Below are 27,807 nucleotides of genomic sequence, written 5' to 3'. Positions count from 1 at the left end.
CGTGCCATATTCAATTTTTATTTGCATCTCTTTTGCACCATAAAATATGAAATAAAATCAAATAAAAATTTGAAAAAGAGAAAAAAAAATTTATTTTAAATGCGCGTTATTTATATTACGAGTATTAATTTTTTTTATATAAAGTAAAAATTAACATTTCTTTGTATGTGAACCAAAATTAGTGTTGCCAATTAAAGTTAAATTTTCAAGTAAGTATTTAATTCAGGTAGTTCTTATAATTTTAAATTTTGAAAAAAATTTTTCAATGAGAGAAAAACTTTACAATTAAATAGCAATAATTAAAATGAAATAGTGAAATTATATTGCATAATTTATTTCTAATTCTAGCTGTTCTAATTTCTTAAATATTGAAATAATTGAGTCGTTTACTTACATGTTAAATCGATTGTTTTGAAAATGATTTCTACATACATACAAACATTATATCAAATACAAGGCATTAAAAAAATAGTGTTGCCGTAGTGAAATTTGGTTACAATTTTTATTTGTATTATAAAGTAAAATTAAATGAAATTCATTTTATTTGTAAAAATTAAAAAAAAAAATTCTTTTCCAATTTTCTAATTCTAATTCAATGACAATGAAAACTTAATTGGGAGATTTTAATCTAAATACGCGAACTGTTAAGTAACTTACATAATGCTATTCATTTTGAATCAATCTCAAAAAGACTCTTGTTTGACTTGCACTGCCTGTTCAGGTTTATAATTAGCCATACGAAAAAAAGTCATTTTATTAATTACAATATGTAAGTGTTGCCGTTTGGGAAAAAAGAACGCAAAAAACCAGCAATTTATATTATAAAGAATTTTGTGACGTTTATTGACGTATAAGGAGTAGTAGAAATTTTAATAAAATTTGATATCGACTGTATAATTGATTATTGTTCTTTCTTTTACCAAAAAAACAAAAAAAATTCTTCTAAAAATTATCAGATTTTCACACTTTTGACCTCAAATAAATTAAAATCATACTTTCTATGTAAATTTTTTTTAAAATAGAAAAATAATCTATTTGAAATTAAAAATAAAAAATTTTTAATTATTAAATCGAAAAGTTATTGTAAAATAAATTAAAAAATAAAATACAATTAAAAACAAATTCTCTGAAATCATCAATTCAATGAACTAATCAGAAAAACAGAAAAAAACCAATCTAGTCAAAAAGTAGTAGCATTTTTCATTATTTAAAACCTAAAATGGCTAAAAAAAAAAGTGCAACAACTTAATAAGATAACGATGAAAGCTTTTTCTTTTCAAATTTGCATATGCATATTTTTTATTATGTAACTTTATGTATGTGTGTATGTACGAATATGTAAACAAAATGCAAGTTGGTGACTGATACAAAATGCTCTCAAAGATTTTTAATTTCAGATTTATTTTAATTTTTTTTTTAAATATTATTTTAAAATGAAATTTTAGCAAGAGTTCTAGCGATTCTCCTTAGAAAAAAAAAATATTCGTCCATGATCGCAATTTTATTTATTTTTTGTTTTCTTTTCTTTTTTTCTTTTGATGACTTTGTATTTGAATTATGGTTGCAACTTGCATTTTTTTTTCTTTCTTATTGTAATTTCATTGGTATTTTTTTATGTTCGTATTTTGAAGCTTTTTTGTTTTTCTATTGTACACTTTTGATATTAAAAATACAAAGTGCATTGAGCTGATCATTGATTTAACCGTAGATTGACCTTCAATTTCAATTGTTATTTAAAATCAACAAAGTTAACTAACATTATTATTTTTCTCTTTTGTTTTGTTGCTAACTTGCTATATTCAATTTTTTATTTTTTATCTCTTTTTCTTTCTTTCTAACTCTTGTATATTGTTTTTGTATTTTTGTTTTCTTCATTTTATATTTGTTTACGTCAGTGCTTTGTGAATGAATTCACAATGAAATTTATGAGAAATGCAATGCAATAATATTAAAATGTAAAATGTATGCACTTTGATATCATCTAATGTAATAAAGTGAGGAAAAGCAAAATATATATTTATTAAGTTTTGTATATAAAAGAAATTGCTATGTATATACATATGAGAGGGCACAAAGGGCAAATAGTAGAAGGACAACAAACATGAAAAAAGTAAATAAATGTGAATGAGTAAATAAGTGAATACCTACATATTATGTATGTATATTTTTATTATTGTATAACCTCGAAGAATTAAAGGAGATGAATAACAATACAAGAAAGAAAAATGTGACTGACACTGGGAAAATATTATGCACTGTTGAATTGTATACCTTAATATGCGTATTAAACATATTTACGTTTAAATATTTAGTGGATGTATGTAGTTATAATTTAAAATTTGAATTTTGATTGAAGGAGAAAATAGTGATATTAGGTAGTAATTGTGATACGACTACTATTAAGCGCTAATCTATTTCGTATATTAATGAATGTGTAAGACAAAGGTAAGAATGTTAATATGTTGCTCGAGAATTTGAATTATTACTTTTTAAGCTACATATATGCGTTATTAAGGTTAAATATGTATTCAATTGCTGTATTCTTTGTAGTAATATTGAAAGTTTTTGAAACAAAATTGATTTTTTCTGCGTTTTTTGAAATCAAAATCAAGAAAATTCTAATAAAATTTTTGATTTCTTTAAAAAAAAAAATTTTAATTAATGCAAATTAAGTGTGTTTATATACCTGTTACGCTTCTAAACGTAAATCGAATAATTAATCGCCTAAGTCCGATTTCTTTTAGACTTTGAAAAGAATTTCCATTGTCTTCAATATCTATGTACATAGAAATAAAGGTTATTCAAACTTATTTATTAATTGTTTTGCTTTTCAACATTTTGTTTTCTTCACTGAATTATTCTATATATACATGTAAACATAGATTTATACGTAATTTGAATAATCGGTTGATTATAAAATTTAAAGAATAGGCATGACGGTACTGTACAATTATATTTCATTTAATCATCATTGAACGCATGAGAATATGTGTGTGTTAGTATGTGCAGAAAGGATTGTTGCAACTTAAAATTTATGCAAATTTAATTTTTCTTTCTCTCATTTTTTCTTATTTCTGTTTCTTCGATTGCAATGAAGAAAGACTATAGAAGAGTGCCAGTTTAGGTTGGCTTAAAACTTATTTGCGTAGGTTTTATTTTTCTGATTATTTATTGTTTTTATTTTAATTTTTTTTCAAAATGCAAATTAAAACCTTATAAACATAATTAAGAAGAACTGTTTTAATGAATTATAAAAAGTTGGTATAAAAAACTTTAAAAAGGCCTATATTTGGTTTGTGTCTCATAATTATAATTGTATTGTGAAGAGAAATACGTGACTGAATGCATGTACACTAAAGAAAAAAATAATTTAGTTGACATTATATAGAAAAACAAACTCAAAAGGCGAAAGTAATAATGAGAACTGCATGAACAGTCCGATCCGAAAGTGATTTTTTTTCTGATAATCACACAGCTTTTAGTAACAAAACTTTATTATTTTAAAATATTAAATTAATAATTAATTTTTCTTGTCAGTTTTTAAATGTTAAAAAGCAATATTTTGACATTCCTGAAATTGAATACACGACTGCCAAGTTTTATGAATCTATAGCTATCTATATGTTCGTTCTTGAGTTATCGTACAATCGGACAGACTAATTCAACGGGGAATTTTACGATGAGCAGTGTTACAAACTTCATAGCAAAATGACAACTTTTTTCGAAAATAGAAAACAAAATTTATCAAAATTATTTAATAAACTAAGCAACAAAAAAAATTTTACGTTACGCGAAGGTATTCTTCAGTTACTTTTTTACTTGCAGCTTAAAAAAGGTTCAATGGTAAAATTTTCAACATTCAAAATAATTTAACATTAATTTTTTAATTTTATAATAAAAATTGGAAAATTAAATTACATAATATATTTAATATTTAAGCAGAGAAATGTGCAATTTGTAATTCATTCCTGCTTAAAAATTTATAAAACAGTCACTACACAAATAAATTAGAGTACAAGTACATAATTTTCTATATTTCCCTTCTTTCATAATAATTTTTCCAGGAAAAATATTTTAATTTGTCATTCATTATTAAATTTTATACTACATTCAGTTTATCTAAACAACAAAAAAAAAAGCGAAAGTTCCAACAAATTTTAATCAACGCCTGCAAAATGATGACTAGTGTATAATTTAAATGAAAACTTATTGTCTAATTTTATTCAGACAATGTTGATGATAACCAAAGCACAATGATCTTTTGACATTCTTCTAATACAATCATACATATACTCGTATGTATAGGCATTTTCGCAATCACACAAACACAAAAATACTATAATAAAATTATTATGACTAAAATAATTTTTAGTTGGTCAATAAATCAATTTGGGGTAAGAATTTTTTTATTTTTTTTTTCAATTTTTATTGTCCTACTTTGGAAAAGTTCATTAAACTTTTCGAAATTATTTTAAAGAAAAATTTTTTTGTGAAAATTATCTAAAAAACAAAAACCAAAAGTAACAACAACAAAATTCAATTTCATTTTTGTTAATTTTATTTTTTTCGTTTACGTTGTTTTTTGTGGCATTTTTATTGCTTTCAAATCAAAAACAAATATAAAAAAAACAACAAAAAGTGAAAAAAAAAAAAACAAAAGAGGAAAATTTCAATTTGGCGAAAATTTTTATCATAAGTAAAAATGAGAATTTGTTTTTTTTTTCTCTCTCTTGTTTTTTCAAGTGTTTTTTCAAAAATGAAATATTCTCAACACACACTTACATATATACATACATACATACTTATGTGACTACATTGTATTCCAAAAATTATTCTAATTAAAAAATTTAAGTAGCTTTTAAAAAAAAACTCTTTTATTATTTTTATTATTATTTTTTCTAAATAAATTAATTAAAACCATTTAAAAAACTATTATTAAAGAAGAGCATGAGAGTGAAGAAAGAGCAACAAAAAATGTAAGAGCAGAAATGTAACGGATAGAACGGAATTGAAAACATGAACAATTTGTTGTTTTTTTTTTTTTATTATTGTTTTTCGAATAAAATAAAGAAAAAAGTGGATGAAAAGCTTTTTGTTTTTTGCTTCGTTTTTTTTCTGGGTTTTTTCTTCTTATTTTTGGTTACTTTTCATTCTGATTGAATTGTGATGAAAAAGTATTTAAAGTCTAATGAACTTTTTAAAATGAAAATAAGAGCAAGTGAATAATAAAATGAGGAAACTGTGAATATTTGGTGAGGGTGGATAAGAAGAAAACGGGAGGGTGAAATTTTGTATGATGAACAATGAAGAATGGTTGTGTTGTGTGTGGTGTGGAGTGGAGAGGAATATGAACAGTAAAAGATAAGATAAAGAACAGAACAGACTATAAAAAATGGACTAATAAAATGGTTTTTAGGTTATTGTTTTGGTACCTATGTACTTCTGTTTTCGTTTCTTTTTAACTACTTACTTTATGAGTATAAAAATTAAATATGTTTGAACAGTTGTCAACAGAGGAAATATTAAAAAGAATAAGGAAAAAATTATTATTAGAAAAATTTTTTTTTGTTTAATTAAAAAATTAAAAATAAGAATTTTTGCTTGTCGTCGTCTACTTTAATTTGAAGTAGGTATTAATTTCATTTCATACAAAATGATTACAATTGAATCAGACAAAAATAATTACAAATTTGATTTTTTTTTTTTTATATATTATTTACAATTTATTAGACTCATGAGTCATAATTATTAGTAATAGATGGTATAGAAAATAATCGAAATTATATTTTGAAATTTAATAAGAAACGAGAAAAAATAGAGTTTAACGTGTCAACTCTGAGATACTCTTGCGAATTTGTTATTCTAAATACATGCGAGTAAATATGCCATGCTGATTATGAGACAAACTATGATTTTAAGTTGCCGTATTACAATATTAATTTATGCAAAATTTCATTACTATGTTTTCAATATTTTCTAAGACATGGCCAAGCAGCTATTAAAATTGTATGGCAGTTCCCACAAGGAGTGAAAAAATTTGAAAAATTTTTATCACACATAACAGCCCTAATAATATAAATGTTTTTTGTTGCAATAGCACTCATTATACTGGTGGAAGCATTGCTGCTTAATTCTACCAAATAAAGCCGATGTTCATGTTATGATTGGAAGTCATTACCATCATTATGAGTATAAGTGATTTTTGCTGGAATATATGAAAAGCCAATCCATTAAGGTCAAATCATCATCATAGAAATAAAATACATAATTCAAATAAAAGAGAAAAAAAAAACAATTTCAACACCTTTAACTACCCATTAATATTCAATGACTCTTAAAATATTTGCATAAATAATTCCAAAAAGGATTCATATAAAATCAATACGCCAATTAAAAATATGCACGTGTGCATCTACGCATAACCATAACCACTAAAGCATTACGCCACGATATGATCACTTAATAATAGTTTCTCGTATCATCAATAATTCGATAACGCGAGAATAATAAACGTATAATTGCCTCATTGAATTTTCGTTTTGGATTATCAATTTTCTAGAACTTAACCAGCAGAAAATTTATAAAAAAAAAACAAAGCAAAAAAAAAAAACCATCAAAATGTTTTTTGTGCCATTTCGAAAATAATTCAGAAACAGGAAAAAAAAAAAAACAAAAAATAATTTTAAAAATTTTTTTGTTTTGTGTTTTTTTATTATTTTAATTTTTCTGCCTCATTGCACCTAGTTAAAAAACATCAAATAAAAACAAAAAGTAAGTATATAAAAGAGAAAAACACACACAATACAACACTTGCACTGCAATAATGATTTGCAGAGTAGTGGTGGTGGTGGCTGGCAAAATTCAAGAAAAATAAGACAAGAAAAAAAAAAGAGCTTGAAATAGAAAAGTATATGCATGTAAGTATGTAGGTATATTGATTGTGCTCTATACTGTTTAACTGTGCGAGTGACTGACTTAAATAGGAGGCATTTTATAAATTTAGCAACGGATGATGGCGAGTTCTCAACTAACAATGCAATTGCATTTTTTTTGCTCCTCTTATTTTCTATTTTTATTTTTGATTTTTTTATTATTTTTGTATCGTATTTTTTATATTATTTGCAAAATATACAAAATAAATAAAGCACCATCAAATCATACACAAAAAAGATGCAAAAAAAAAAATAAAAAGCAAAAGTAAATGAAACAAGCGTTATAATCGAAATCAAAGGCAGGAAAGTAAAAATAACAAAAAAATAAAAATATATGCAACTCATCAGTGGGAGAATACCAATTGCATTGCAATATTGAAAGACAGCAAAAAAAAGAAAAAAAAGAGAAAATAGTACTAGTGTACCAAACCAATATTTTTATAGAAAATTTAAAGAAAAACACAGCAATAGAATAATAAAAAGAAAACGGAAAATAAGTCACACACAAACATAGTCAAATAAAACCAAAACATCTCCTCATCGTGGTTGTTGTTGTTGTCGTCAGTCAGTCAGTCAAGTTAAGATAATGCTGTGCTGTGTAAAAAAAAAAACAAATAAAATATATACAAGAATAAAAACAATAATAATGAAAAAATTCATGGCAACCAAGCATATTTTATAGACAAAAGAGCATTGCCCCTTTGGAAAAAAAAAATTGTATGCATATCTATAGGTCGACGATTTATTTACGTTTTTTTTTCTTATTAATTTATAAAAAAAAAATATTAAACCGAAAAAGTAATTTTAGTTCGTTTGTTTTATTTATTTATTTTTTTTTTTGATTTTTGATTTTATACTACGAATAATGCGATCTGAAATAACACATGAAAGTCATTGAACGCAAAAATAAAAAAAAAAAAACAAATAAAACAGAAAAGTCAGCGTATGCGTACTTTTTTCAATTGAGGTCTTCGCGCTTAAAGTTGGAAAATTTTTTTTTTCTTTCCCTTCTTTTGTGATAATTGTGATACTCGCCCGATTTGTTGGACTTTCGTATAATCATTTTATCAATTATAATTTTTTCTTCTTCTGTTTTGTTGTTTTATTAAATCTGAAATGCAAGTACGATTATTTACTGTTAATTTCCATATGTCAATTTATCACAGCTTTACTGAGAAAATTCTAAATTTTCGAGTTATTTTTTTGTGTACTTAAATTTATTTTTAATTTACGTTATGTATGTACATATGTATATCTAAATCGACACAAATAGCTTTAAATGACATTTTTCTAGCTCTTTGAATTTCTCTATAAAATTGGAACTAAAATAGACATCATTGAAGAACATACATACATATTTAATTTTCATACGAAACTTTTAATGTTTTTAAGTTAGGCTTTAAGCTGAGATAACAAAAGCCAAATTCCTGAAATTTGAAGCATGTAAGGTACCATTAGCAAATACACGCTTCAAGCACTAAATGATGTCTTCGAATATTGGTTATAAATAAACACGAACCTCGTATCCTCTATACTTGATGGACTTCAACTGTGGTTTTACATAAGACTTCTGTAGACCAGCATAAATCTTAAAACGTTTATCTTTGCAATAAATTAACTAAGATGAAATTAATAAACCGCATATTTTTCAATTATTTTCCATGTTCATTTAAAAATTTGCATTGAGTAACCTAATCCAATCTTCAAAATATCATTTGTGTTAAATTAGCAGTGTTAAATTTTGAAGTGCATCTTTGCAAACTGATATCTTACATTATTGTATTCAGTAAAGAAATTGTTACTTAAATGTGATGTGTACTCGTACAAAAAAAATTTTGTACAAATTTCGAATTTTTAGTTACAAAATCAAAAATTTTTGCAATTTCTTTACTGCAAAATTAAAACCACCGCAAATTAATTTTAATTATGAAACTTTTAATTCAATAAAATTACCATGAATATTTTAACTGCATTCTGTTAACTATTGACAAAGTTTTATTTTTAAACCAATTACAACAATTGATTTACTCATAATTTTTCAATCCCGTACTTTTACTGCGTAATTTAAAAAAAAAAAAAGAGTTAAGAAGCCTTTTTTTTTTGAAGTGACATGCAAAAAGGTATAAGTACATTGTTAATTATAAATTACCTTTTATTTTTTTTTATTTTTAAATACTTAATGAAAAACCATAATAATAAATAAGTTATCAATGTCCTACATATGCGGTACATTGAATTATAATTTATAATGAGAGAAAAAAAAAATGTGTTTTGTAGTGAAATCATGATTATTGGTGGTTATTTTAATGGTTACCACTTACAAAACATTCTTTTTTTGTGCAGTACTTTTTACCCTGTTTTCTACTTCTACTTCATATTGCGTTTATTTTATTCTCCAGTATTATAGGTATACGCGGTGACATAAAAATTAAAATGTATCATAGTTAATAATGAAAATTCAAGGCAGTGTGGTATAAATTTATGGGGAAACATTATTTGTGGTTAAAGAAACTAAAACTTAATCAAAAATATTTAAAAAAAAATGGTGAATTGTTGTACACTTTTTGAATATATCATGTAAAATTGGAAAATTTAATAAAGGGTCTAAAATTAAAGTATGAATAAGATTAAAGAGTTTTCGAAATTTTATAAGCTTTAATATAACAAAAATTGTGGAAATAAATTTTTTATTATTTGAACATTAATTTTTCAAAATTTACTGTTACCAAAAAACGTTTTCTATTATCAGAAAAATTAAATATTAAATTTAAAAACGTTAACAGAATAAGAAGCTTACAGCAAAAACATTACAAAAAATAAATTTAAATAAATTTCGTTACAATTTTTTCCCTTGCGTTACGAATAAGAATTTTTTTTGATAAAATAACTTGTTCATTTCTTGAAAATTTTTCCTGTAACTACAATTTGACAATATACTTCCAACATTCAAATAATTTTTGCACCCATTTTATAATATTGAAATGATTTTTAATTAAGAAGATGTCACGCTTACTTTAAATTTAAATTTTAAAGTAATTGTATAAGCAAGTAATCAATGATAAAATTTATTACCAATATTTATTCAGATGGTGTTCTTTTCCTTTCTTTTTCTTGTGTTGTACAATATTTTTTCTTAAAACTAAAATAATTTAATGAATATTCAATTCATTAAATTATATTATTCGCGCTACAAAACTTACTTGTTTTCTATACAAAAGAAAACCAACATTTCTCGACATTGTATGTATGTAACGTAAATGTATGTATACATTCATTTTATAAATAATGTACATATACATCTCTATATAATATTCAGTATAGAAAAATTGTATAGTACTAAAACATTGTACAATACAAAGATTTTTACTATTAAAAGAATATTTGGTTAGACTCTTTAGAAGAATTAGTAAATATTTACTAATTTGATAAGGATAAGATTACGAATGTACTCAGAGATAGCATGCGAAAAGAACAAATTGTTAAAATATAAAATATTAATTTTATTTTTGTATTTTATTTCATTTTAAATAATACTTAATTTTTGTTTCTTCTATAAGTCAGAATGAAACATTTTTAAATGAAAGTATTGTAATACAGTTAAACAATGAGAAATAATTTTTAATGAAATTCAATTTTCTTGTGCATTCATCTAAGCCTAAGATGTATTTGCTGTTAAAACAAAACAAATTTGCGGTTTTAAAAATATTTTTAACTGAAATTGGAAAAATGTTAACTAATAATGAATTTTAAGCTATAAATTTTTTTTGCAAGTGGTAAATTTGGAGTATTTGTTCTTGCAAAGAAACTCCACAATACTGCCTATTCAAACTTTTTTCGCAGATGTGAGGCAAGTTGCCAATTTGCGATTTCCGCAATCTTTGGCTTTTTTCGAAGTCCGCCGTCAGAAGAAATCTTCACGTTAATTACTGTTTTAGGTGCCGTGGACCAATCCTTATTAAAAAAAAATTACGTTTCCAGTTCACTAAATAACAGAACAATTTTATTTTAGCTTTATTACTAAAATAAATTAAGATACAAAAAATATTAGATCGACTAGACAAGACTAGAAATTGCCTGAAAACTTTTCAAAAGAAAACTTGAAATAGGTCCCGGCAACAATGATTATTAACAGATAAAATAATTTACAATCTAAGTACCTAGTGCAAAACTTAATTCATGAAATAAACAAATAGAAAGCACAAATTTAGAGTCAAATGAAATTATGTGAAATACAATGTTAAAAATGATATTATATCGAAAGAAATTGTGATTCTCCAATGAGACATTAAATTTACTCCCCACCTCTATAATTAAGCATATTAATGATATTAACAATGAATTCAATGACTTATAGTTTTTTTCAATTTAATTCTATTTTTCTCTTTGGAATATATTCTAAGTTCCTTTAAATATTTAAAATTTATTTGCAATGCATTCATATATGTATATACATATGTGCATATACATTTAATATGCATTTCATAACACTGTTCAGAATTAACATGAACGCATCTATATATACTACATATGTAACTACCTATCTACATACTTATTTGTAATATTTAAAGCAAAAAAAAAAAAAGAAGAAAAGAAATGCATAAATCAAAAATTCTGAAGTAAAAATATTTAAAAAAAAAAGGAGCGAAAAACTACAAAAATCTAGGAGTATAAGAGAGGAAATGTTACGACAGTTGACAAGAAAATACGATGAATTGAGTAGAGCACGATGATGATGAGGGAATTAACGAAAATTAAAAAAAGTGCAGAAAACTTTTGATAAGACCACAGAGTAAAATAAAATTTTCTATCCAATCCAATTCGTATAATAATAATTTTTTATCACAACTGTCATCAATATCATCATGTTAATATTATTATCATAACCGTCAAAATTTCGTCACTTGATTTATATCTTGCTCTATCTGTTAAATGGCGCTTTTTCCAATTGAGAAATATGATTTTAAGCAGGGGGAGAGAAGGTTTCTAGAAAACCTTCGTTTTTCTTATTTTTTTTTTTGGGTTAAAAAATTACGGTTTTACATATAGAGCAAAATTGCATATAGAGAAAAGTATTGTAAATGTAAACAGTTTACTGTTTTCTAATAGGCATTAACAATACCATTTATTAACTGTTAATAAGCAGTTTGATATGTTTTACTTTAATTGTTAAGATAAAAATTTTAAAGGACTTTTTTAAATATTTCAAGAAGAGTGTCAAATGTGAGATTTTGTTTTGATGTAAAACGCATAAGGTACGAGATGAATACCGGAAATTTGTTCTTTGCTTTGTTAATTTCTATATTATAATTACAATTATATGTATTGTTTATATTAAATTTTTCAGTGGTCGTTGATTCCAGTCTAATTTGAAGAAAAATTTTTTTTAATTTTTCTGGATTGATTTGTTCCTTTGCCAAGGCTTTGATTGCCTTCTATTTCTGCAGGTCTATATCTATTTTTTCTGTAGACCCATGAAGAAATTTTCTTTTTTTATTTCAAAGGAATTTTTGTAGAATGTTAAAAATGACGTATTCTTGATCTTCCTTTATTTTAATGGACAAGGCGGGAAATTTTTTTCTATGTCTGTATTATTCATTTTTTTTAAAACGAATTTTCACAATATTGATATAAAATTCATTATAAAAAATTTACACTTATTCTGAGGATCTATAATTAATTCATTAGCTTTAAATCAAAATTGTAAATAATTTTCTCACATATTTGCAATAAAAGTTAAAATCAATTTTTCTCGTTTTAAAAAATGGTAAGATAGAACAAAACAGAAATCGAGTGACAATGTGAAAATTTTTTTTGTACTTTTGTTTTCTTCTCCTCTGTGTTTGACTTGGTCATCTTAATTCTTACTTATATTGTTCTATAATATTTAATATAGATTATATATGTACATACAAACATACATGCAAAAATGCATGTGTAATTGATTATATATGTGAAAGAATGAGAGAAAAGTTCATTGACCTCTTTTTTTTTTTAGATATTGTAGATTGTAGAATAATGTCTCTTCTGCTTTGTATGAATTTTCTTATGCATTTTATTATTTTTTAAATTTTTCTTTGTTTTTTATTATTTTTTTTTTATTTTAATATTCTCCAATAGAAATTCTTCTTCTATATTTTTTTTTTGCTTTTTTTTTTACTATGGAGTTTACAATTCCACATACATATATATTTATATACCCATTTAGTTCAGTTGAATTGTAGATCATTTCTCTTTTTTGAAAAAAAAAAACTCATTAAAGTCATTGAACTCGAGAGACCAGAAAAAGAAGAAAAAAAAAATTTTTCTTTTTTCTATTTTATTATTTTTATTCTTAATTCTTTAGTTTGGATTTGGATTGAATTCTATATGAATCTAAAGTGAGTAAATATATATACGAATATATGCAACAGTACTTGTATAGTGCACTATATGCACAAACGTACATACTTATGTTGAAAATTTTCCCATTTCTCTCTCAACTCTTTTTTCATTGCACTTTTCTATTATAATTTGTGAATATACCAGCTTATACTCTAGATGGCTGTAGATGAATTTTTTTTTTTTGCTTCTATACATAATATGCATTAAGAGTTCTTTTGTTTCTACAGCGACTGACTATATGATTAATGTTAATAATGTTGATAATGATGAAAATGATGATGCAGAAACAGTGTTGGTAATTTTACTTTTACATACCAAACGTATAGTACACCTACATATAGAATGCTACAATACGAAATTATGTACAATATCCTTTTCATTCTTTGTAACCACGTTAACTTCTTTTTCGAGTAAAACTTAATATTTCTAATAGAGTTTTAAGGAAAGAAAATATCTAATGTGGTGGGGACAAAAAAGGATATGACTTGGAATAAAGTTCAATAAAACTGTTGCAATACTCGTATTTTAGATTTTTATTAGTTTAACCTTATTTTTTAGTATAAACGAAGAAATCGTTTTTCAAAATTTGTGATTGGTATTGGTAACTTGAATTTTGTAAATTTCATTCAAATATTTTCATAGACAAAAATCTTTGTTTTTATTCATAACTAATTTAAAATAAAGAGAGAATAGAATTTTAATAGAAATTACAATTGGAGTAAATGCGGTTGTTACAATTAAAATAGTTATTTTACACAAAAGGTAAAGTACTTAAACGATTTCGGGTTGTGAAAATTAATAAAATTATTAGAGGTTTGAGATTAGCAAAAAAAATTAAATTGTAAAAATATATTTGCCTTGATGTATAATTGTGAAACCTCGGTAATCATTATTATTAAATGAATGACCTGGCAATGTTAATTTTCTGTTCTTACAGAACTATTCAAACTTTTAATAATTTTCAATATTTTATATTTTTATTTGCCATTTAATGAAAATGATGACTATTATTATCCGATGAAAAAATGGTATTTTTTTATTGAAATGCTGCTGTTTAAGTCAACATTAGGCAACTGAATTATGCCCAACACCACGACAGTCTTATTATACGATAGAATCGAAGTCTAGCACTTCAGCTAAACAAAATTCTTGAGGCGCATATAAACTATAATTTGGTGTTTATACTAAATTTTATGGAGTTACCTCAATTACTTTTTCAAAAATTTAAATTTAGCTTTTAATATTTGATGGCAGCTACCCGATTCAAGTTGTCTACACGCAGGACTACTAAATGTCGTGCATGAGTTTTTAAAATATAGTTTTTAAAATATAGAAAATTATCTGTTTCAGTTTTATGAGACCTACCCGAATCTATTGGTACAATTACAATAGTAGCCGTCCCTGGCAGAAAAGAAGAAGTTTCTGAAAGTTAGAGAGTGTTTGATTTATTGCTTTTTGAAAGTACCGGATGAACGAATTTATTTATATGAAGAAATTTATTTGTGAGCAAGAATACATACATACAATATTTACAAATATAATAGAACAAAATTTACAAATTTCTAAGCGTTAATTTTCTTAAATATTTTAATATAGTCACTTGTCGCAGATGATTTTCGATCATGTTTTAATATCTCTTCGTGACAAAGTTGTTAAATGCCTACACAGGCGATTAAAAACAATTCTTTTTTTAAATCTACATATGCAAAAGTGCAAATTATTGTATCATAAAATTTATTGCACTCAAAATTTTAGCGCCATTAAATTTTCTACCTGTACTCATGATTAATGTATCGTTCACCTATAGTGACAAAGTTTTATTAATTTGCATATTAAAAGATTCAATTTCGAACAATTTTGTTTTATTTTATTTTTTAAGTTTTTAATTCAATGTTTCATAATAATTAGTTAATTTGAGAATGCTGAAGGTTTTTCACAATTTTCTAATAATATAAAAGATTTTCCTTAAATGTTTGCTTAATTTTTTTTTTTTAAATATTCAAAAATTTTGCACATAGGCGTCTGAAATCATGCGAGTTTTTAAATATGATAATTAATTTTTTTTATTTAATTTTAAATAAAATGATTATTTTTTGTTTCTGCAACGAAATGTCATATTTTTTATTGCAAAAATTAATTCTTTTTTTTTAAGTGTGTATGAATGAAGAAAGAAAATGGTATTTTCAGTTGCGATATTGCGATACTAATTGGTATTTTTAAATAAATCAAAATAAAAATTAATAAATAATAAAAATCTCATATTTAATATTTTTTATTATAATTTTTTGTATGTTTTTTTTTATCACGAAATATGAGTTTGTGTCAGTAATTCATTATTTATGTTATTTCTCTCTGTATTCTCTTACATTTTTAATTATTTTATTAAGTATTTACAAATTGTTGACTCGGAATGTTAAATAAAAAAAAAAGAAAGAAGTGATGCGACGCGACGCTCTACCCCAATATAATCTAATATCTAGTTTTAAGTATGTCAAAAGTGTAAGCAAAAAAAAAATTCGTTAAAATGAAGAATAAATCTATGGAAATCATCATAAAAATTGCATACACTTTAAAAATACACACATACGTACATTCATATCTATACTATTTTTTACCATTTTTATCTTATAAGATGATTACAATTTAAATATAAATTAAGTTGATTATTTATTTCAAAAGTTTGCGTTACAAATAATACTTTAACAATAATTGTGTAAATTAATGTGAATAAAAGACAAACAGACATGATCAAATTATTGCCATTGCATATAATTTTTAAAATAAGTTGAATTATTTGGATAAAATTGTAAATATATAAACAATGGGATTATAACAAATTCAAGTTTTTCATTTAATAAAAATAGATCAAACCAGCATACTTCGTTTTTTTCAATTATAAATAGTATTTAATTAGTATTGGCAACACCGTCTAATCTAAAACAATCAATTAAGCAATATCAACTAGCCGGCTCTGTTAATGTCAAAATTACTGCAGTATTAATGACAAAAATTTATTTAGAATTTATCCAAGTCTTTACGTACTAAGTAAAACACAAACTACATGGAATTTCGAAAATGATTAAAATAATTTCAATTATTGTATAACGTAAAATAAGTAAAACAATATTATTAATTATTTTATATTTAGATATAATCATACGCTATTATGCAAATACTTTAATTTAATCAGTAAAATTAAAAAAAAATATTCGATGACATATCATAGTGTCCCCGTTCTTCTTTTAAGTAATATGTTTTGAACGTAGTAAACTGAAATTTCATTTGTACATCTTTATCGGAAATTTATTTCTATAGAAAAAAATTTCACGACCTAAGAAGTCATGACCCTCCCCCCCAAAATCCTAAAAATGCCACTTTTTGAATAATTATTGTAGCAAAACCAGAAATATTTTTTAAAGTATGACTTCTTCTTTAGTTACCTCTTAGATATTCATAAATAGTTCATTTCGTTGGAAGAAAATTCTTTTTCCACCTCCAGCCGTTCACTTAAACAAAACAATAATAAACAACGTCACCTATGAGAATGTTAATATTTTTTTTTTGATAATTATAAAGAATCACAACTAGCTCATAATTTTTAATTCCAGTAAATAATTTGCCCTAGATTGTACTTACAGTAAGTTAATTAAAAAATAAAATTGAAAGTGTTATTATTTTTATTTTATTTTTTATTTTTATTCCACTGCTAACGCTAAATTTAGTAACTTAACATAGATATCTATAATAAGCGTTAAAAGCAAAATAAGAAAATAAAAAAAAAAAATCTTTTGTGTCATTTTCTTGCACAACAACGTTCGCCCTTCAAAAAATCAAAGACACACAAAAAACAAAAATAACAAAAAACGCACCACCTACACACTTATATAATTATTGAAAAGCATATAAATGCCAATTAAAATTAATTTGATTTCGTGCATTAAGTTTTTTGTTTCACTCATACATACCTTATGAATCGCAAAATATGTACATGTGCCTGTATGAATGATGCGTTCATTGTTTGCATGCATTCATCGATTTTCAAATTACGATATTTTAAACAATAAATAAGAGACCTAGGTATGCTTGCAATAAACAAAACTACTCAATTTTTATTGAAGAAAAATGAACAAAATTGAAATTTTGAGGTAGAGAAGAAAATCGATTAAGTATCAATTGAATTCGATAACGTGAAAATTTTAACAAAAAAAAATTGTTCTTTTTTGGTTTTTTTTTTATCAATTTCCGATTAACTCACCTTTAACAAATAATCATGTATATAAGAAGGTGTGTTATTGAAAGAAAATTAAAATATTTTTCTTTTTTTTTAGATTTTTCATTGAAATTTTCGGTTTCAATGAAAATTACATACAACAAAAAAGCGAAAGAATCGAAGTTCAATAAACTTTTTAATAATCAATCAATGTTATTTTTTTTTTTTTTTGACTTGCTTATCTAAAAATTTTATTACCATTTATTGTAGCGGTTAAGTCGATTTTTTCGGTAAAAAATACATTTTTATTATACAGGGTGTTTCGAATAAGATATAGCAAATAATTTTAGAGTGATTCCTTGATCAATTTTCTTTGAAATTTGGGGGTGGGGAGTTTAGAAATACTCGATCTCGAACTACAGCCTGTTGAAAAAAAAGATATCAGCTTTTTCCTGCATATAAATAAACGCTTACAACTTCGGACCATGCAACATATAGTAACCATTGGGCAGGTATTTAACAGACGACTGATTGCTCTTTATTTTTGGCCTTGCAATCAATTTGATTTGAGCCATTGTTTTCGACATAAAGCTCATAATAATCGAAATTTTTGCTTTTTTTTAAATTTTTTTAAAAATTTTCGAAAATTTGTTTTATTATTTTCTTTTTTTTCAATGCATTACAGTTAGTGCTGAAAATTAACCCATATAACATATTCCTCTATCAATCATAGTTCTGCCAGTAAAACGTGTTAAATGTGTTGAAAAACATGCGAAAAATCCATAGTTTATAAGCACATAACATACACTACAAATATTTTTTTAATTTTCGTATGTATAATAAGAAATTTGTATGAAAAAATATTTTGCTGGAAATTTATCAAATAATCACGCAAAAAATTATTTGCCAGCTTATGCGAAACACCCTATATAGATGTATTTATAAATAAATACATTGTATATATATTTTTTAAAGAGCAATTCATTTATTGCTTTTCGGAATCCATGTGAAATCAATACGTTTTATATTTATTTAATTTAATTTTTTTTTTCTTAAATTTTGAAATGGCAATGTAAAATTTGTACATTTATGGAATGTTGTCTACGCATTTATATAAAATTTCATATTGAATATTGAATTTGGAATTTAATAATTTACCCAAATAAGTATATAAAAACACTTAAAATTAAAATACTTAATTTATTTATTGAGAACTCGTGGAAAAATTTCAAACAGTATCCCTGTAATATTAATTTTATATAATTTATGTTAACCTTTAATTAGGAGCATGAGGTCAGCTCATAATTGGGATTTTCAAATTGAAAAAAACAATATTATTTTAAAAAAAAGAGTTCCAAACATGCTCTCATTCTATCTATCATCCTATAATTTGTTTCCAGGGTAAAAATTAGATAAACAGAACTAATAACCAATAATTTTTGAGCAGAACATCAACGAGTATGCGCAAGAGTATATGGCATGATGAACCCATGCGAGTACTGCAATATCAATGTTTTGTAAGTTTTCACTGAAAGCAAAAAAAAAATTTTAATTTTATTTGTCAACACTTTAACGTATTGCGTGTAGGATGCAAAACAAATGAATCGAAAAACCATTCCGACTAAAAGTTTTTTTGACATTGATCTCGGGTTAGCCAAAAATTCGTACCCTTAAACAAGAAACTAGTAATGAGCTAAATATTTTTTATATTTCTTATAAATTCTTTATTGTTGTTTTATTTCTAACATTTTATTATACCCGTACGAACGTATGTTCGAAGGGTATACTAAATTTGCCTTACCGTTTGTAACGCTAAGAAATAACGGTGTTAGATATAGACTCAAGTGTATGTTTTTGATCAGCGTCAAATTCTGAGTTGATTTAGCTTTGTCTGTCCGTCCGTCCGTCCGTCCCAACGATAACTCAAAAACTAATTGAGCTAAGTTCACCAAATTTTCACAAATGATTTATTGTAGTAAGTGCCAGAACCCTATTTAAATTGGACATGATCGGGGTACCGGTTCGGGTAGCTGCCATACAACTTCAAAATTTATTTGGCTATATCTCAGAAACTATAAAAGTTATGGTATTGAAATTTCACACAAACGAATATATTAGTAGGGCCATTATGCCTCATAAAAGTCGTTGAAATTACTTGGCTCCTTCTGGTACCTGCCATACAACTTCAAAAGTTATTTAACTATATCTCAGAAACTATAAAAGCTGTGACATTGAGATTTCACACAAGTGAATATATTAGTAGGGCCGATGTGTCTGGTAAAAGTCGTTGAAATTACTTGGCTCCTTCGGGTACCTGCCATACAACTTCAAAAGTTATTTGACTATATTTCAGAAACTATTAAAGCTATGGTATTGAAATTTCACACAAACGAATATATTAGTAGGGCCAATGTGTCTCATAAAAGTCGTTGAAATTACTTGGCTCCTTCTGGTACCTGCCATACAACTTCAAAAGTTATTTGACTATATCTCAGAAACTATAAAAGCTGTGATATTGAGATTTCACACAAGTGAGTATATTAGTAGGGCCGATGTGCTTGATAAAATTCGCTAAAATTTCTTGGCTCTTTCTGATAGCTGCCATACAACATCAATAGTAGTTTGGCACAACCAGTATTTTGAATAACACATAGTATTGAAATTTTGCATTAATTAATATGGTAATACGGCAACTTAAAGTCATAGTCTGCCCCATAGTTAGTTATGGCACATTAGTTATTCGCACATAGGATAACAAATTCGTACGGGTATCACAGAGTTGACAAGGTCAACTCTATTTTTTCTCGTTTTAAACTATTTTTTTCTTGGGAAACACAAGATATCTTAAGCGATTAATTGTGTAATTTTCTTGATGCGCTTACTTAAAGGTTAAAAAACATTGTGTAACATTGGAAAATTTGGTTATACCTAACACTTTAACAAATTTTCATTTTATGAACATTTATTCTTTTTATAAACCATCCTACCTTTTCAATGGAATATTAAAATTTTACCCGAATTTCCAAATTTCAACTAAATTTTAATTTAAATTCCTATATTAAAGGTATCTTCAATTAGAACAGTTTCTGAATATTTTTGATTTTTGCCTCAACCATACAAAATATTTTCTGTTTAGTTTTAACTCAAATACTGTTGCATTTAAAACACAAGCTTAGTATTATCAGGAGCAAATTACTATAGAATGAGAGTGTCGTTAACATGTCATACACAATTTAATTTATCTTCAGATTTTAAATTCCAAAAGATTATATTCTCATTATTGCAATGGGAACGAATTTTTACGAAAAATTTTTACACTTACTTAAAAATCTCTAAGTTTACAAAATATTTATAAAATTTTCTTTTTCTTTTTGTTTTGTTAATGGGAACTTTTAACTTTACATTAAATATGGAAAATATTTTAAACAAAAATTAAGTAAGTGTACAGATATGTTAAGTAAGAAGAGGAAAAAAACCCTTTCAACTTTACAATTATGAAGAATATGTGTAAGTGTATGTATGTGCATAGAGTAAATAAATAAAAGAGTTAGAAAAAGAACACAAATGTACATATATGTATAAGAGTATTTAAGTATATACGTATGTATGTACATATGTTTTAAGAAAATAAGAAAATTGAAATGGCAACAAAAGAATAATAAGAAAAAACAACAAAATATAAAAGTACATAAGTAAGTACATACAAATTTAATAATAGTTCACCCAGGAAAGCATTAACTAAAACGAGTGAAGATTAAATTAAACGCATACTTACATATATGTATATATTGTATGCATAACTGTATGAATGTATGTATATGCATCTTTTCTGTGGCAATAAGGGAAAACTTCTTAATTTGAGTTAACAGATGTTCTAAATTCAACACAAACGGAAATATTAATCTAAACTCTAATTTTGATTTAGAAAATTTTGGTTTATTATCAAAGATATACGCATGTATACATATAATATGCATAATAAGTACATACATATGTATGTATTTTGCACAATCTAAATTTATGTAAGTATAAATACATATTATGCAACTACTTACGTATTTATACGCATTTACATAAAAAATCTAATTTCCCGCTTTTTGTATACACAAAATAAATATTACTGTTATGATAGTAAAATTGATGTGAATGTACCACTATTTATGTATAAAATAACTCGAATTAAACAATCCTTTTTACTACATTTTTATTTTTTATAATATAAATATACATACATGAGTATACCATATTATAACACCTACTTACTGACATTATATGCACTTACATAAGTATATAGATAAATACTATTATACATGTATGAATATAATATTGATGATAGAACGTGTAAATTATAATTATGCAACTATTATGATTGAAATGGACTTTTTGCAGTAATGTTTATTTGCCCTTGATTTAACCTTAAAAAGTAGATAATATGTATACACACATCTATTACATATTATCGTAAATGTATGCATGTAATGCAACCATATAGTTAGTATGTATATGTATTTGCATAATTTTATGTATTATGTGTTATTGTATGTAATTCTGCATGTATTATTAATTATAAGAATTTTCTATGAATATTTTATTAAAAAAAAAACATAAAAAAAAAAGTTTTTTTTTCGTGTTGCATTTTCTCTTGAATCGAAAACAGAAATTCAGAAAAACCAAAAAAAAAAATATGGTGTAAATTCAATAGAAATGAAAACTGTTAGTGTTATTCTTTAGTTCTGGTTACTGAATATAAAAATGCAATGAACTATTTCTTATTTTTATATACATAATATATATATATATATTTTTATTAAATAATGTTACTGCAGAAAATCTAAAAATTAAGTGTTAATTTAAATAAAATTTCATTAGTAACGGAGCATAATTTATAATTCAACAGTAATTTTAGGAGGTTTGGCCCCATAAATGGTGATAATTATTGCTCCAACATCTTCTGATAAAATTGTCTATATTAAAAATCTTTTTTGTTTCGTTAAAATTACATATACATATATAAATACATACATGCATAATTACTTATAAGTATGTAAATATATTTGCTATAGAATAACGTTTGCTTATTCACAAAATTTAACTGTACAGTGTTTTGACCCATATTTTTACTCTATTCAAAATTTTTAAAATGTATGAACGGCAACTGTGTGTACTCAAAATTTTTATTGTAGTGTCATTTTTTAAGATAGATTATACTAATGTTACTTATGTTGGTGAAGCAAAATTTTGAATAAGATAAATTTTAAAGTTTTAATTTTATTAATTCCTATTAATTCTGAAAATATAAAATTTTGATTAATTTAAAATTAGTTTGAAAAATTTCAAATTAAATTCGTACTTTATTTGTTTGGCTTTTCTCGAATTTGCAGTTTTCTTAAAATTTATTATGTTTCGACCAAAAACAAAAAATATTTCTCTAAAATGGATGCGTTCGGATTAAAAACAGTAAATCTAAAGAGTTGGAAACTGTTCGCAATGAAACCTGCCCCTTACTATGTAATTCGTTTTTCCCGAAACCATTTTTGTATTTGCAGAAATGGAAAAGTATAGCAATATTCAAATTTATTGGTACTACCTTATCATTTTTTCGAATATGAAGATGGAATTACATAGTTAAGCCCCTGGTTTTTTTCCGATTTTAAATCTAAACCTTAGACCAACAAATTCGGGTACTATAACTTGCGATTATTTTTCATCAGAAGCACTTAATTGTAGATTGTTTATTTGGATTTAAATGGTAATCAATTATCCCACCATTTTACAATATTTTTATGAAGTTAATAAATTTGATTTCGATATTTAACGGTAACATTTTACACAATTTTCATATTTATTTTGTTAAAATGCTTGTATATGTAAAAGTAATTGCATAAGTTGAAAATAAATTTTATTCTTTTATAATTTTTCTTTTTCATTGTATTTTGTTATTTTTGTTTTTTTTTAATACATTCAGGGTTTGTTGACTCTTTTTGTAAGTGTCGTTGCCGCGAAAATGACCCATTTTTAGATATAAAGTTTTTTTTCTGTTTAAAAAAAAATAAATAATTTAGAAAATAATGAAAAAAAAATTAAAGAATTTTTCTTTTTTTTTTTTTTTGCTTTAACTTTTAAATACACACAAACTTATACCTACGTACCTATACAATCGGTATGTTTGTGTAAGAATACAGAAGAATTTTTTTTAAATAAAAAAATTTATAGTTTTGTTAAAAGTGCATATGAAGCGCTTGATTTGGTTCGCTTTGCTTTTAATATTGCATTTTGTTTGAATAATAAAAGTGTTATTTATTTTTTTTTCTCTTTATTTCTATGGATTTGATTTTATAATTCTTATATTTAAAATTTTGAATATTTTTTGAATTTTTTAGTTTGCTGCTGTTGTAAATTTAATTTTGAAATTTTAATAAACTTTATAATTTTTAAGAACATTGTAAATTGAAAAAAACATGTACATAAATGAAAAATTCAATTTTTAAAATTCAATATTTCATTGCTAAACTAGTTTTTCATTATTGTTAGAAAAAATTTATGTTCTGCTTCTTGTAAAATCTTTACTTACGTCTTAGTATAAGAGGCTTATATTAAATAAAGTTGGGTCAAACCAATAGTTTGTATTGTAGCACTTTTCCCTTCAACTAGTGAAAATACTGCTAATACAGACTATGTATATCCACTACACTATTAAAATTATTTTCAATCATAAAAGAAACTATTTCTAGGATTGCATATATTTAGGATGAATGATTTATGCAGTTTTTGAAATAAAGCAAAAATTAATTTAAAGAGGGGTAATATAATGCTCGATTTTAAGGGTTAATTGTGTGAGTTAAGAAAAATAAATATATTTTTTAATGTCATGGAATTTACCGTTAGCTTTATGCGTTTATAGAAATTTGTAAAAGCTTGCGGTTTCGGAAATATAAAATGTCAAAAATTGAGAGGGGGTGGAGATGGAAAAAAAATTTTCTTCTAACGAAATGAAGCATTTATTAGTGTCTGAAAGCCCCTAAAATTTCAGGCTTCTACAGGCTGGGGTCTAGAAGAAAAACGACATCAAAAATTTATAAAAAACGGACTTTAGATAACGGTAAATTTGAACGGCCATTTTGTTTTTCTAAAGTTTAACTATAGTATACCGCAATAGCAGAAACAAGTCACTGACTTTCTGCGGTTGCAAAATTTCAAAAATGCTTATGGTTTCACTGCATTAAATAGTTAAAAAATTGCATTTTTAGGGTTTTGGGGGGGTATAACATCTAGAGGGGGGGGAGATAGGTAAAAATTTTGTTCTACGGAAATAAGTTTCTAGTAAAGATCTATGTATACAGAGGGACCATATTTTAATAAACGGAATTTCTTTTTGTGAGTCGAGTATTAAAAAGTTGATTTTTAAAGTGACCAAAATTTTGCAATTGAACGGAATTAGTTTTTCAAAATAGCTAAATATGTACTGTATGTATATAATCTTGACATACCATTACTTTCTATCAAAAGTTTAGAAACTTTGAATTAAATCTTTGGGCTAAACAAGTGCGACACAACTCTCTTTCCTCGCATTCAATCTATTCATTCTTTTATTTAATATGTATTATGATTTTTGATAAATTAGTTCTGATCATAAGAATTAAACTCTTCATTTTAGTCATAAAAATTCCTCACAGTTTCCATTAAAATTACTCATAGCCAGTATGGTTAACCGTAAAAATTACTCAGAGTTAAAAAGTAATTAAATAATGCCGGTAAAATTTTTAATAATCAGACCTGACTAATTGCAGTATTTTTGCATTTAGTTAATATATACACAACGTACTATGAAAAGTTATAAATTCTTCAATGCAAAATAAAAAACCGCTTTTACGTTGATCACAGTTTAACATTCTGTCTTTGGTTTCATAGTTTTTGTTTTTTTTTTTTCAATTTTTTGCTTTTCCTTTTGCGCAAAATAAATTGAACGCTATTGTGTACAGGTGATCTATTTTTGTAAAATTCAATATTATTTTCATTCTTCATTAATTTTAATTAAAATTTTCGTTGAAAATTACATGAATATTTGTATACTTATTTATAAATAGCGCGAATGTGTATAAAAATATTTTACTGAACATTAAATTTCATTATTACAGAAAACTATTAAAAATTTCTAAAAATTTTAAAATAAAATGTTTTAGGAAAGGAAAATAATTCAATTACCTTATGTATTGAAATGAATTCAATGGAGTTAATAGTTAAAATTGGTATAAAATAAAAAATAAATATTTCATGTGGTCTATAAGTAAAATCATAGCTGGACCCCTTTGGAAAGATATTACAACTTCATTGTGTTTCAAAAAATATACTGGATTTTTGATTCATTTGGTTCAGAGAATGTAGCTGAGATAGAAAATTTTAAATAAATTTAGCCATTATTATAAAAGGTATGATCAAAAATGAAAAATCGGCTTCCAAGTCAAAAAATCAAAACCGTTCATGACACCAGCCAAGAAAATTTTAGTATAAAATTTTATGTGCAATTATTGATCTAGCTTGAGCTGAAATAGAATAGAGCATATAAAGAGATCTCGTCAAAAATAGTTTATTTAAGTTTCTCTAGCACAAAGAAATGCATTTCCGATGGAAATTCGATATGTGCAATTAAATTCGATTACAATAATGCTCAGACAGATACGCAATTTTAGTTTTGCAACTGTATGATCGCATGCTATTAAGCTATCAAACAGTTTATAAATAACGCAAGCAATTTAAATTGATGCATTAGTTAAGCTGTTTAGGTGTGCGAGCAACGATTTTACAATCTAGCAGTAATTGCAAAATTAAAAATTGCATGTTTACCGGAGCCCTTAAAGCCATTATTTTCTTTTTGGTAAGGACGACTTGATTTACAAATCTATGTGTTGTGAAACGTACATCAGTTTCAATAGAATAAATATCTAATTTGAATTTTAAACAAAGTTTCATGAATTTCTTTTTAAAAAGTTTTGAATTTTCGTTGAGTAAAACCACAAAAACAAAAATTTTAAAAAATTTTATTTTCACCACATTTTAATTAGTTTTAATATTTTTTTATTTAAAAGCACGTACCTAGTATACATAATGTTTATACAAAAAAAAATCTTAAAGGTATAGGTATAGGTCTTACAAAGCATATACGAGATATTCGAATATAATTTCAGTTTTTCAAAAAACATACCGTACAGCATAACGAGGAAAAAAATGTTTATTTTTATGTTTTCTTTTTTTTATTTCTTTATTAATTAATTTCAATACCAAATAAAGCATGTATTATTGTAGAAAATAAATATGAGACTTGCGTTAATAACAATTTAGTTAACTTCCCTTACCCTTGAGACAACCTTATTCTATTTAAATCATTATTATGCTCAAAATTTGTTGAAAAAAAAAAAGAAAAATACAGATTTAATTTATTCAATTTAAAGCAAAATTTGTATTTTTTGCTCTTCTTTATATTCCATGATATGAAAAATTATTCCATGCTGTTCTTGTGAGTTGAAATTATTTAAAGACCGTTTTAAAAATTGATCTCAATTTTTGTTATTCTAAAGAAATATGCAAATCGGAATTAATTTTCGGCAGCTTTAATAGAGTATTTTCTTATTATAATTCAAGTAATTTACATAGTCGAACAATATTATTGAGTACGTATGAATAGTGGGGTAATACCATAAACTAAATACAATATACATAGGTTATTTCTGAATAACTTCATATATAATTTAATTAATTTTGAAGATTAAAAGTTTAATAATATATTAAATTTAAAGGGGGTAACAGAATATGTATTGATTAAGGGGGTTACATGTGTTGAATTCAGTAACTAAGCTTAGATTATCTACACATAAATTTATTCTAAATGTTGTTTTAAATGAGAATATTTTGTTATACCGGAAGAATTTCAATCCATCATGATTTGTTATCAAAGTATAGTTAAATGGGGCATGTGAAGCAATTACACTCACAAAATTTTTCTTTTATACTTTAACTTTTGAAATTTAATGGATGTACGTGTAAATATTTAAATGTATACTTTTAATAGGTTATATGTATGTCAATACTCATACTTCGTACACAACTCATACTTCTTATACAACTTATACATGTATAAATGCACAATTAATATGCAAATAAATTTCAAATTTTAAAAATCTTAAAACGGATAATTTTACTAGAATTTAAAAAAAAAAAAAAAACTTGAAAAAAGAAGAAAAAAAAATGGCCTCACCGCATAAAGTTCACCTTGAATTTATGCCTTTTTTA

This window comes from Condylostylus longicornis, unplaced genomic scaffold (genome assembly GCF_029603195.1).
Source record: "Condylostylus longicornis isolate FDR11 unplaced genomic scaffold, ASM2960319v2 ptg000044l, whole genome shotgun sequence".
Taxonomy (NCBI): domain Eukaryota; kingdom Metazoa; phylum Arthropoda; class Insecta; order Diptera; family Dolichopodidae; genus Condylostylus; species Condylostylus longicornis.
Note: the sequence above shows the minus strand (reverse complement) of the source record.